General features: G+C 39.5%; 1 pseudogene; it reads right to left on the bottom strand.

The window, feature by feature from the left end:
* LOC142376987 (dynein axonemal heavy chain 8-like) overlaps nucleotides 1-11,770 on the bottom strand; it is a 40,043-nt pseudogene extending 28,273 nt beyond the window's left edge.
* Between the last annotated feature and the right edge of the window lie 236 nt (nucleotides 11,771-12,006).

Here is a 12,006-nt window from a genome sequence, read left to right as displayed (position 1 = left end):
ACGTCATCAATCACGTGATTAGCGCCATTTCATACACGCCCCGGAACATTGTGCCGAACCACTTTGCTTCACGAAGATGAAACGAGCGCCGAAGCGTCCGTGTCAAACGAGCCATCCCTAACAAAAAGATTTCCCAAGCTTCCCAAGGAGCACTGTGCAAGCAATCATACTGAAATGAAAGGAGTATCAGACCACTGCAAATCTACCAAGACCCGGCCGTCCCTCCAAACTTTCATCTGGAACAAGGAGAAGACTGATCAGAGATGCAGCCAAGAGGCCCATGATCACTCTGGATGAACTGCAGAGATCTACAGCTGAGGTGGGAGAGTCTGTCCATAGGACAACAATCACACGTACACTGCACAAATCTGGCCTTTATGGAAGATTGGTAAGAAGAAAGCCATTTCTCAAAGATATCCATAAAAAGTGTTGTTTAAAGTTTGCCACAAGCCACCTGGGAGACCAAACATGTGGAAGAAGGTGCTCTGGTCAGATGAAACCAAAATCCAACTGTTTGGCCACAATGCAAAACGATATGTTTGGCGTAAAAGCAACACAGCTCATCACCCTGAACACACCATCCCCACTGTCAAACATGGTGGTGGCAGCATCATGGTTTGGGCCGGCTTTTTGTCAGCAGGGACAGGGAGGATGGTCAAAATTGATGGGAAGATGGATGGGGCCAAATACAGGACCATTCTGGAAGAAAACCTGTTGGAGTTTGCAAGAGACCTGAGACTGGGACGGAGATTTATCTTCCAACAAGACAATGATCCAAAACATAAAGCCAAATCTACAATGGAATGGTTCACAAATAAACGTATCTAGGTGTTGGAATGGCCAAGTCAAAGTCCAGACCTGAATCCAATCGAGAATCTGTGGAAAGAGCTGAAGACTGCTGTTCACAAACGCTCTCCATCCAACCTCACTGAGTTCGAGCTGTTTTGCAAGGAAGAATGGGCAAGAATTTCAGTCTCTCAATGTGCAAAACTGATAGAGACATACCCCAAGCAACTTGCAGCTGTAATTGCAGCTAAAGGCGGTGCAGTTTTTTATTTGTTAAAAACGTTTGACACATTGAAATTAGTTTCATTCCACTTCACGATTGTGTCCCACTTGTTGTTTTCTTCACAAAAAAAATACATTTTCTATCTTTGTGTGAAGCCTGAAATGTGGCAAAAGGTTGAAAAGTTCAAGGGACCGAATACTTTCGCAAGGCAGCATAGAAGTAAAAAAGGAAAAAAAAAACAACAGCTTACCTGTTGAAAGTTCAGTAGACCCAAAAACAATCTCAGGCTTGATAGCATCAATGTCTTGCTCAACTGAGTCGTAGTACTGGATTTCAGATTCAATCTGAATCAGGGATGGATTGCTACCCATAAATTCCTGTAAAAAAAAAAATGAAGACAATTAAACCGTTATCATTATAGGGGAAAAAACAGCCAACATGTCTTCTAGGGAAAACAAACCTGGACTTTGAGGTTCCTGTCCACATTCCAAATCACCCTGAAAGGATCGAAATGCTTCAAAACGTCACTTGCTTGTTCCTTCTGGGAGCTGATTGCAGTTTTCAGATCGACCACAACTTTTTTAATGTCCCTGTGTTCAAAAACACTCTGGAAGAAATTGTTGCCTTTTGTGATGAAATGAGGACAAAAAAAAAGGGAAAATAAATTAATTTAAACACAGTTTTAACCAAACGTTGATCTTGACAATTTCATGAACAAAACCAATCCTGTTCAAATGATTGTTTTACTTATCAGACACCTGATTGTCAGATGAAAACAGTAAGCTATTTTGACAATGTCTGTTGTGGGATTTCATTTTTAAAGCAGTATTTGTGCAGCCATTGTATTGTTAAAAGTTACATTTTACGCAGGATAACAGCTTTTTGGGGGATTTAGGTTGCTTGTTGACTGCTGATAAGCTGCATCTTTATACGGTCATTTTCTGGTGGAAACTATAGCAATTGACCTTGTTATCCCATGGAAAGTAGTTTTGTTATCCTCAGATAAAAGTAGAATAAACTCATGATCTCGTGATAATGTCGTCACAATAACTAATTGCAGCCAAGGCCCCTCGCTCCTGTTTACACACACAAGTCAGTGCACTTGAAACATCTTCACAGACTTCTGCATGCTCGTGTCTAACAACTTAAAAAATGTATGATATTAAAACTAATATAATACATGAAAGTTTAAATGAAATAATCCTAATTATAACTGATCAAATGACAATTTATGGGAGATCCCCATTTGCGGACTTGTTTTATCAGGTGTCTGCTGTCATGTATGTGCATGCTGACAGTTAGTAACCTTTGTTCTGTGTGTCATCTTGACTGTACTCCTTCTGCCAAGCAACACCCTTGCTAACCTCCAACACACAGTCAATAAGTTGATTTATGGCCTGTTGGATCTCATCTACATTGGGAATCATTACCTGAGGACAAATATCAGACATAGTAGCAACATTGTAGTGCTTGACAAGACAGGCAAAGAATTAAAGATAATGTATTTCCCCTGACCATAAACCATTGTAGCGAATGAAAATCATCCAACCATGAGTAGAAAGAAAAAAATAACTCACCATATTGGGTTTGTCCAGTTGGGCTTCAGACTGAATCAGTGGGACCACCTTCGGCTTAATCTTTGCCCTCTGGTAAGTGCTAAAATACACATTTATTGATTTTACTCTTTCAGAGGTTATTTCCTTTCTTTGTGATACTGTTCTTCTTATTTAAACCCAGAAATACTCACTTGGTGCCACAAATTCTCCTTTTAAGGATCTCCAGGGATAACTTGGTGCTTTTGACAAGTGCATCGAATACCTTTGTACTGAAGAGTTCATAAAGCTTCTTAAACTCCTGAAATGAGGATTTTTTATTTGAGGCATTAATGCCTGTGTTGGCACACAACAGTTTATAGAAAAGACATGTTTTGCAGTTGGTATCCAATCATACCTTTTCGAACTTGATCTGTTTATCTTTCAATGGACCCTCTAAAAGCCTCTTGCTCTCTCTTGAGAAGGTCACACTCCTCCCTGAAATATATATATATATGTATAAAAAAAGCTGAGATGCTAATTATACGAAAAGAAAAGTCATTTACATTTGTGCTACACACCTTGAACAGGTTCCTCCACAATCTTGGTGCCTTTTGGTTCATAAATAGCACTTAACACATTACCCAACTCCATAACAGCTCCTTTAACATAACTGCATTTGTAATCCAGTGTCTTTGCCCACTCCTTACAACGGTTCTGAAAAACAAAAGAGGAATAGTTGCACTACGAGCGTTTCAATGAAACAGAATTCAGAGTTCATTGGAAAACTCAAAAGTTTACTCAAACCACGACATCGAGCCTTTGCTCTTTGGCAAAGTAATGATTGTTTCAAACTCACGTAATGGATGAAAAACACTTTAACTTCCCTTAATGGATATGGAGAATAAAAATAAGATGATCATGCCTTATTGTGGTCAACCAGCTGCTGCAGCAAAGATGCACGGCCTTCTGGGAGCTCTATCAGAACAGTCTCAGACATGTCTTTGAGGACATCATCAATTTGTATCTTACAAATATCCTGCACCTGAAAAAGAAAGTGGCATCTAGAAGCGTGGCTTTTGTCCAAGAGAGCTGTCACACCAACCCAAACATATCTGAACAATGTGACATTTAACCTGATGTTGATACTTTTCAGTATCAGTAGAATTTTTATTCATCAACAAACCTTTTTTACAAGATTTTGGAGCTCAGACAGAGCAGTTTCAACATTTTGAAAGAACTTGTCCAGGAGGAGGGAAGACCAGGTCAGCAGCACCGAACCGTGTCGAAGTGCAGATTCCACCTGGACATTTTAAGGATGTAGAATTACAATCAAAAGCTCTTCAGGACACGTCTGCTCGAGACATTTCTCAAATCGGCAAAACCCCTTCCCACTGCCTACAGCAGGGTTCACATTCATCAAGTAACAATTTCCCACTAAAGAAGACGGACCACCTGCCGTACACACGGTATGAAAAGCTTACGTTTTTTATTTTTGAAGCCATCAAACTGTTGAAGTCTGCGGGTATGCTCTCACAAGTGGATTCAAAATCTTCCAGAATGGTCTATAAAAAGGCATACAGGTCAAATTCTCTTAAGTTAAACAATCCCGTAAAAAAAATGTAAATCCCGGTTTACCTTTAGTCTGAGGTGATGGGCATTTATTTTGCTTTCCATCTTGATAAGAAGCGAAGCCTGCGTTGGAACCTTATGCCCCATTTTCAACAAACACTTAGCCTCCCGAATGACTTCGGTTATTTTAGGGTCAAAGTTGACGACTAATTTTCCAGTATTTGGGTGGCGAACCAGCAGGGTAATGTTCAAGACTGTTATACGGAACAGAGAAAGCTCGTTTTAACAGTGTGCAATAATGGAATCGACAGGGGCTGTTTTCTGCCATTAGTGTCAAATTATGACATCAGAACAAGAGAACCAACCGTGATCTAGTTTGGAAACTTTCTCCATCCACGTTTCGTGTTGAAGAAGCTCAAAGTCGACCAACATAGCTGCAGTCCCATTGTACATTCTGACCACATCTTGTCCCACGGGACTACATAGGATGTCCGAGTTTTCCTGCAAAGGAAGGGAGATTTGATCGTCGTTAAAATGTCACTGTGAAGTATAACTGTAAAGTTGTTTTGCTGATAGAAACTGTGTCTCACTTTCATGTACAATATCGGCTCCTCTATCTTCTTATAGAGGTGTCTGACCCAACCAATCCTGCCAGCCACTGGTGGCATATTTCTGGATAATGGAATGTCATCCTTCTGATTGTCAAAGACCTGCAAATGAAGTTTACAAAACATACTGAAATCATTAACAGTTTTCTTCCATTTTCAATTCAAAATGTTTCACTCATCTGAAGATTTCTTTCAGCTTAATACGTTTAATAAGGTTTATTGTTTGGTATCTAAGCCCAAGCAAACTGAATACCTTTTTCACAAACTCCACCTCTGAAGCAAAGTGCTGAAGAATAACACCCAAAATGTTGGAAATGTGAGTTGCAAGACAGGGAAGGTTCAGCTTCTGAAAACTATCAAAACAAATTTCATAGATTGCTTCTATTTTTTCCTTTTAATGCCACAGTTAGAATAGAGTCTTCATGTCATACTTCCAAATTCTGCAAATTGTACTGACCGCTGTAGCAGGCAAAGAGCTTGCTGAGATGAGATGATGTTTGAGAAGTACGAACACATAAATGCCTGGAGCTGACTCTGTGGAAAAGGACAAGATTGTGGGGATACTCTGAGAATACAACGTCAATATTATTTTCTTTTTTCAGCTTCAAGCTGTGTCGATACAAGCAGTAGATCCTCATTCCTCAGAGATTCTACAATCTTACTAGTCCTTCTTTCTGTTCCTAAACGTGTAATTCTTTTAAGTGTGGCCATGTGTGAATGCAACGGCTGTTTGGAGTAAATGAGTGTTGCTGTGATGTTGCACGTATGAACCTGTTCCCAACTTTCACTAAAGATCTTCATCTGGTTGAGGCTTCCTGAAAAAATGAGCTTGAACCAACATTTGGGTACAAGCTGTAGATTACACTTACCTCAATGTGGCTCATTTGAGCCATGAACTTCACAAAATCAGTTTCAAATTCAGTCGTCCTCGGGGACAACATGTCATACTTCTTCCTTTTCAGATTCATGGACACAGTGTGGAATTGTCTGGCTGATTTCTCAATGCCTTCAATGTTTGACTTTTCAAGAGATTCAAATGTCTTGAACACTGTGATTATTTTCTTGATCTACAAAAGACAATATTCGTCGTCACATTGCAAGGCCTTATGATAGAAGTGGGATGGAGATTTAAGAGAATGAACAAAGACAACACCTTTTCAAGTTGCTTGCAGAAGCTCTCAAACTTGCAAAAAATCTGCATCTCTGAAACCTCAAGGAATGTTTTCCCAGTTTCTTCCATTACTTGTACCTTTTTTTTCTGGAAACAGGTCTGATACTCCTGATATAAGCATGTACAGACCTGCCAAAGATAAAAGAAACATGATGACAGCTACAGTCTACTGATGTCAAAATGTGTAATCTTAAGCCTTGGTAATAATAACCCAAATGTTTAGTAATATCAGCTTCAGTCACCTGCATTTTTCTGATGAGTTTTTCAGCATCTTGATCCCATATAAGACAACTGCCATCGTCAGTAATGTAGGATCTGCATGCTGTGACCATCTGATTTGTGATCTGGAAAAGTGGTCAGTTGTGTGGCTACAGTTTTACGAAGGGAGCTGGATCCTTGCGCTGCGTCTTCTCATGAAAGTTACGTTTTCCGGTGACAACTTAAATATTTCAGAAACTGAACACACTTCACTTACTTTGACAAGCAGCGCAGACATCTTTTCGCTTGTATTGTAATATAGTGAAACACGGTAAATCATGTGAATGGCACTGATGACCTTCGGCACATTTTCTGTCATGGAAACCTGAAATCACATTTCAGGATTTAGGAGGGTCAATGAAGATGAATTATCATCTATTTCTACACTTAAGTTTGCCAAACTTCCAAACTTTTTACTAATTCTTTGTTAAAAAAAATGTATATAAGTTGTCTAAATAATGGCTGCCTGGATAGTACAAAACAATGTAATAAGGACATATTAATTCAGTGTTACCAAACACAAACTATTCATTAGAATCAAACTGTTAAATGTACATACGGGGTCACTGTTGTACAGAGGATGTAAGACTTTCTCAAGTGTTGACAAGAATTTGAAATTGTCTTTTGCCTCATTGACACGATATGTTATCCTCGTGTCGAGATCCCGCCACACCTGCACGGGTACAAGACTGCGTTAATAGGAATCCATTGATTGATTTAATAAATCTAGTCATTCACAAATGATCTTAGCATAGGATTTTATCAGAATACATGAAATAATTCAGGACTAGGCTCAGATGTGACACCAACACTTTCCAGTGAAATGAAACAGTGCCTACTCAGCATCATCTTAATGCAGAACGGCTACATACTGTACTGTGTTAACAAATAATCATTTCCAAAAACTATTTTTTTCATACATCTGTGAAGATCACCTACATGCAGTGAACACTGAATCCATGATCATTGCAAGCTATCCAACGTCGATATCTTCTACATTGCAATTTTCAGGCATTTGTCATGATTTATGTATCACAGACTGTTTTTAATTTCTCTTTACATGCAGCAAACCTTAACTACATACACTAAAACTGATACAAAGTGAAAATGTTCAATAGCTTTGGTATTACTCTGTGTACATTGAACACTTGTGTCAGTACCTTCATTATTTTGGAATGGTTGAGATGGAGCACCATCACCACCGCCTTACACTCTGGGCTTTTGATGTGATCGATGATAGAGTTGTACTGTAAAGACATTCGTTTCCAGTGTTCTAACTCACTCAGTGGTCCGGCAGAATCATCCTCTTTCCTCAACAAATCACTCTCCATCAGGACCTGATGACAATGGATACATCACCAACATCACCATTAAGCTTTGCTGTCTGAGCAATCCTATCATATTCCCAATCTTCCATAACTATCTGATCCATCTTGGCCTGATGTCACCATCTCTAACCAATGAGCTTTGTGCCTATCACAGTCATCGCAAATTCATTTTTAGCATTTAACAGCACAAATTAAGGTTGTTGGATCAAATATAAACTCTGAAATCTACCAACCTGCTCGATTTGTTTGCACCATTGCATCAGAATTTCTTCCAGCCGTTGCACCATGTCAAAGTTGGCAGCCGCAGCTTTCATATCATCCAGACAGGCCAGTTTAGACAAGTCAATATCTGTGACTGTTTTCAGATGAACGACGCTCTCATTGCTCCTCTGGATATCTGAAGTATAAATAAGACAAAGTACAAAATCATCAGTACTGGTTACAAACCATCTTTTGGTTACAGTATTGCTTGTTATTGTGTACTTCAACATAAGATGGTTTTAAATCAGTTGAGTAAGATTTGCCCGAGAGATGGAGCTTAAAGTTACAATCTTTCTAAAGAGCCACCCTCCAATAACTTATTCACATTCAGTTGGCAATAAATGTGAAACATTCTTACCATCTAAAGAGTTCAAAAAATGTTTAAAGGAATAGAAGAAGTTCTTTTTAAGTTTTGCTCCATGTCTAGACTTGTCTACAGCTCCCCAGTTCTGTCCTGTAGTAAGGGCTGGAAGCAGTGCATCGTAGGAATCCCTTATTCCTTTCAGGAGGCCATCCCTGGCATCAATCATTGAGAAAAAGATTTCCTGCAAGGCATCAAGAAAAGACAACCCTTCACTTAATGAAATCCGAAGCAGAAAACATTTCAACTGTGAGGGAGAAACATGATTTGGTTTGAGATGTTAGGGTTCTCATGAAAATGTGCTCTTGCTTCGAACTACTGACTGACATTACATCAGCTGTGCCAAACTTTGGTACCTGATAATGCATCTGGTTGAGATAGCAGAGTACACAAATATAGAGAGCGTGATTTCTGTAAATCACGTAAAGAACATAAACCACTTCATTTGAAAAAGTAACAAGCAATCAGCTCTGTAAATTCATATGAATTGACCCCACAGAGGTTGAAAAAAGAAACGTTCAGATTATAAACCAGCGGCCAAAACGCACAGCAGCTCACACCTCACATCTGGGCAACAGGAAAAACCAGAGCAGACTAAAAATGAATGTAAACGTGTCAGTCCAAGGGAATGAAATCAAACTTCTCAAAGCCAGACTAATATACGCAGATAATGCAGTTGGGAGTCGAATCCATCCTGCATGTATACACTCAACTAGACTTAATATATTCTCAGCGCTTCACAGATCTTATCCAGGAAAAAGGTAGAGAAGAGGAGGGCAACAAAAAAGAAGAACCACAAGGAGATGCATGCATTTGTAAAAACAAGTAGACCGTCCACATCAAAGTCCGCCATCTTTTTACATAAGACGCCCCCTCCCACGCTCAAGACGAGAAACAAGTTTGAAGCCAACACAGCACACCATGTCGGTGAGTCGTTACTCTGTAAACGGTGTTTCCGTAGATCAAAGGCTCCTCAGTAAACAGCCATTTTTTGTACGGTGGGGTGTTTGTCTGTGGAGGTTTTACTGCTCGCGTTAGTTTAACATAGTCATCAAATAACGTTGTGGAGCACATAACATTAGCTAACTGCTAATAATGCATTAAACTCCTAACATAACCTTAGTAAAGTAAAATATGTTTGGTTTTAATCCTTAGGTTAAAAAGACCAACAAATGAATAACTTTAAAGGGGAACTCCGGGGCATTTGAAGCGTGTTTCCATTGCTAGAGGTTGTCAAATAATGATAGTATGACACAGAGAGGTGCGTATCTGCGCTCCCTGTGTGGAGATTGCTCTGTCCGCACAGCATGTCATGCGAGGCTAATACGTGGTGGCTAAGGGGCAAGCGCTAACCCTTCCACGTAAAACAACAACTTGCACACTGCAGAAACGTCACACCTCTTTATAACCCATCCGACAATAAAGTCACAAGCCTTACCATCAAAACCATATGCATGGTTCTCACATTACTGGCATGGGGACGTTACAAAAAAACTTTATAAACAGCATGTAACTCACTGGCTGGTTGTAGGCTCGCGCATGTGAAAGCCCAAAAGAGTCGATGGAGAATAATCCCATATACAAAACAATTATATTCTCTAGAAAAACTGCGTTCAAGCATTTAAAACATTACAACAATATTACTGGGCATGTATTGTTGTAATGTTTTAAATACTTGAACGCAGTTTTTCTAGAGAATATAATTGTTTTGTATATGGGATTATCCTCCATCGACTCTTTTGGGCTTTCACATGCGCGAGCCTACAACCAGCCGGTGAGTTACATGCTGTTTATACAGTTGTTTTGTAACCTCCCCATGCCAGTAATGTGAGAACCATGCATATGGTTTTGATGGTAAGGCTTGTGACTTTATTGTCATATGGTTTATAAAATGGTGTGACGTTTCTGCAGTGTGCAAGTTGTTGTTTTACGTGGAAGGGTTAGCGCTTGCCCCTTAGCCACCACGTATTAGCCTCGCATGACATGCTGTGCGGACAGAGCAATCTCCACACAGGGAGCGCAGATACGCACCTCTCTGTGTCATACTATCATTATTTGACAACCTCTAGCAATGGAAACACGCTTCAAATGCCCCGGAGTTCCCCTTTAAGAACATTGTGCATTATCAAAGATCACTTCGCCATCCTAAATGGCTTGTGTATAAACAGTGTTTATTAGTGAATTAACTTTTTTATTAGAGATTCTCTTTGTATGACAATAACTGGACGTGACAGCTGTAACAATGTTATTATTGTGATGTAATACGTTGCTACACACACTGCCATGAGGTGAGCTGCTCAGGGAGGGAACCCGGAGGTTTAAGGAAGATGCTAAGCTAAGACGTAGCTGTGCCATTTTTATCTTTTGTCTTGTTCAATAAAGTTTCCAGAAGCAAGGGTAACACTTTAATCATCAAGCTTGTATAGAGTAGTGATAAAGAATAAGCTGAAACAAAAGCTTTTCTATAAAGTGATTACATCTTTTGATATGACACATAACACAAGAATAAATACTTAACAATTACTGAGACACGCCACCTTTGACCTTACCTCGTGTATGTTTTCTGGGTTCACAGGAATGTCCACTCTGGTCCGTGTGAAGGAGCAGCAGATCCCTGTGAGGCACGTTTTTGCTAAATTGGCTAAAAACAGCCTCATTGCTTTGCCCCCTTTGCTTGGTCCAGGATATACGCGCCCACATTCTGAAATCAAATCCAAATGGTTTTGTAAGAGATGAAAAAACATTCCAGTTCATAATGTTGTGTGGAATATCTGGGTCTTTATCATGCAAGATAATCAATCAAATTTGATTAGAAGACTTTCCCTAAAATTGTATCATCTATCGGTATTTCAGTTTTTCGAAAATAGGACGTTTTTCCTATTTTACTTCAAAAAAAATACTAGTATATAAAACCCGGCATAACAGCTGTCAAACGGAAAAAATTTCAATTAAAATAAGCATGGACAGTCTTTCCAATTGAAGACTTTCCAGATTTCTTCATACCTATTCCTGGGACTTCGGACTCCTGATACACAAACGAAATGGTTTTGCTGCCCCCCGAGGCGAAGAAATGATCAAAAGCGAGCAGCTAGTCAGCAAGAAAAAAGGAAGAACACAAAAACATTATTAATCATTGCATCATATTACGATGCAAGTATAAAACAACCAAAAACAAAACATAACCTTGGAACGAAACGTTTAGAAAGCATCACACCAAACTGAAGAAAAAGCCACAAAAATAACGCGTTATGAATCAATCCCACAAAACCTCAGCTGATCACCTGACTTCTGATTTGTGTTGGTGAGATATTTCTGCTTTTGATAGCATTAGTACCAGTTTGGAGTCACACTGAGGAGGAACTTACTGAAGGAGAATCCAAAACAAATTCCTCCACCTCTGTTGGTGCCAAAGACAGCCGGTCAGCCAGGATGTCAATCATGTACTTGTGTGCAGGGGTGAGCAGCTTTTTCCTCTCTTCTCTTGCCTGCTTATGTTTGGCCTGAAGGAAGACAAGAGTCGTAAATAGTGTAGAAGTGTATTTGCTCTACGTAACTAGAGCTGTATCTCAACGAATAAGCTGAATCAAATGGGCTGCTTTAATTCTAAAAAGAAACAACTGAAACTTACCTGAGACACACACTTGTTTGCTTTTGGATTGGGTGTGTCCATCATAACGATGTCTGGAAGGGAGAATCACCCCTTAAGCCGTAATACTCAACGGTTCCCTTTATTCCCTCTGAGAAAACACTATTAGCCACTAATGTTGTTGATTTATCAACTTTTTCCTGTAATTCAGTGAATAAAATGCATACAGTGACATCAACAGTCTCCTCAGTTCCTAAGCGCTGGATGTGCAACATCTGATCCATGTTTCAAACATTTTTAAAAGTAATTCCATCAAATTC

This window comes from Odontesthes bonariensis, chromosome 3 (genome assembly GCF_027942865.1).
Source record: "Odontesthes bonariensis isolate fOdoBon6 chromosome 3, fOdoBon6.hap1, whole genome shotgun sequence".
NCBI classification, from domain to species: Eukaryota; Metazoa; Chordata; class Actinopteri; order Atheriniformes; family Atherinopsidae; genus Odontesthes; species Odontesthes bonariensis.
This window is presented reverse-complemented; position numbering and strand designations above follow the sequence as displayed.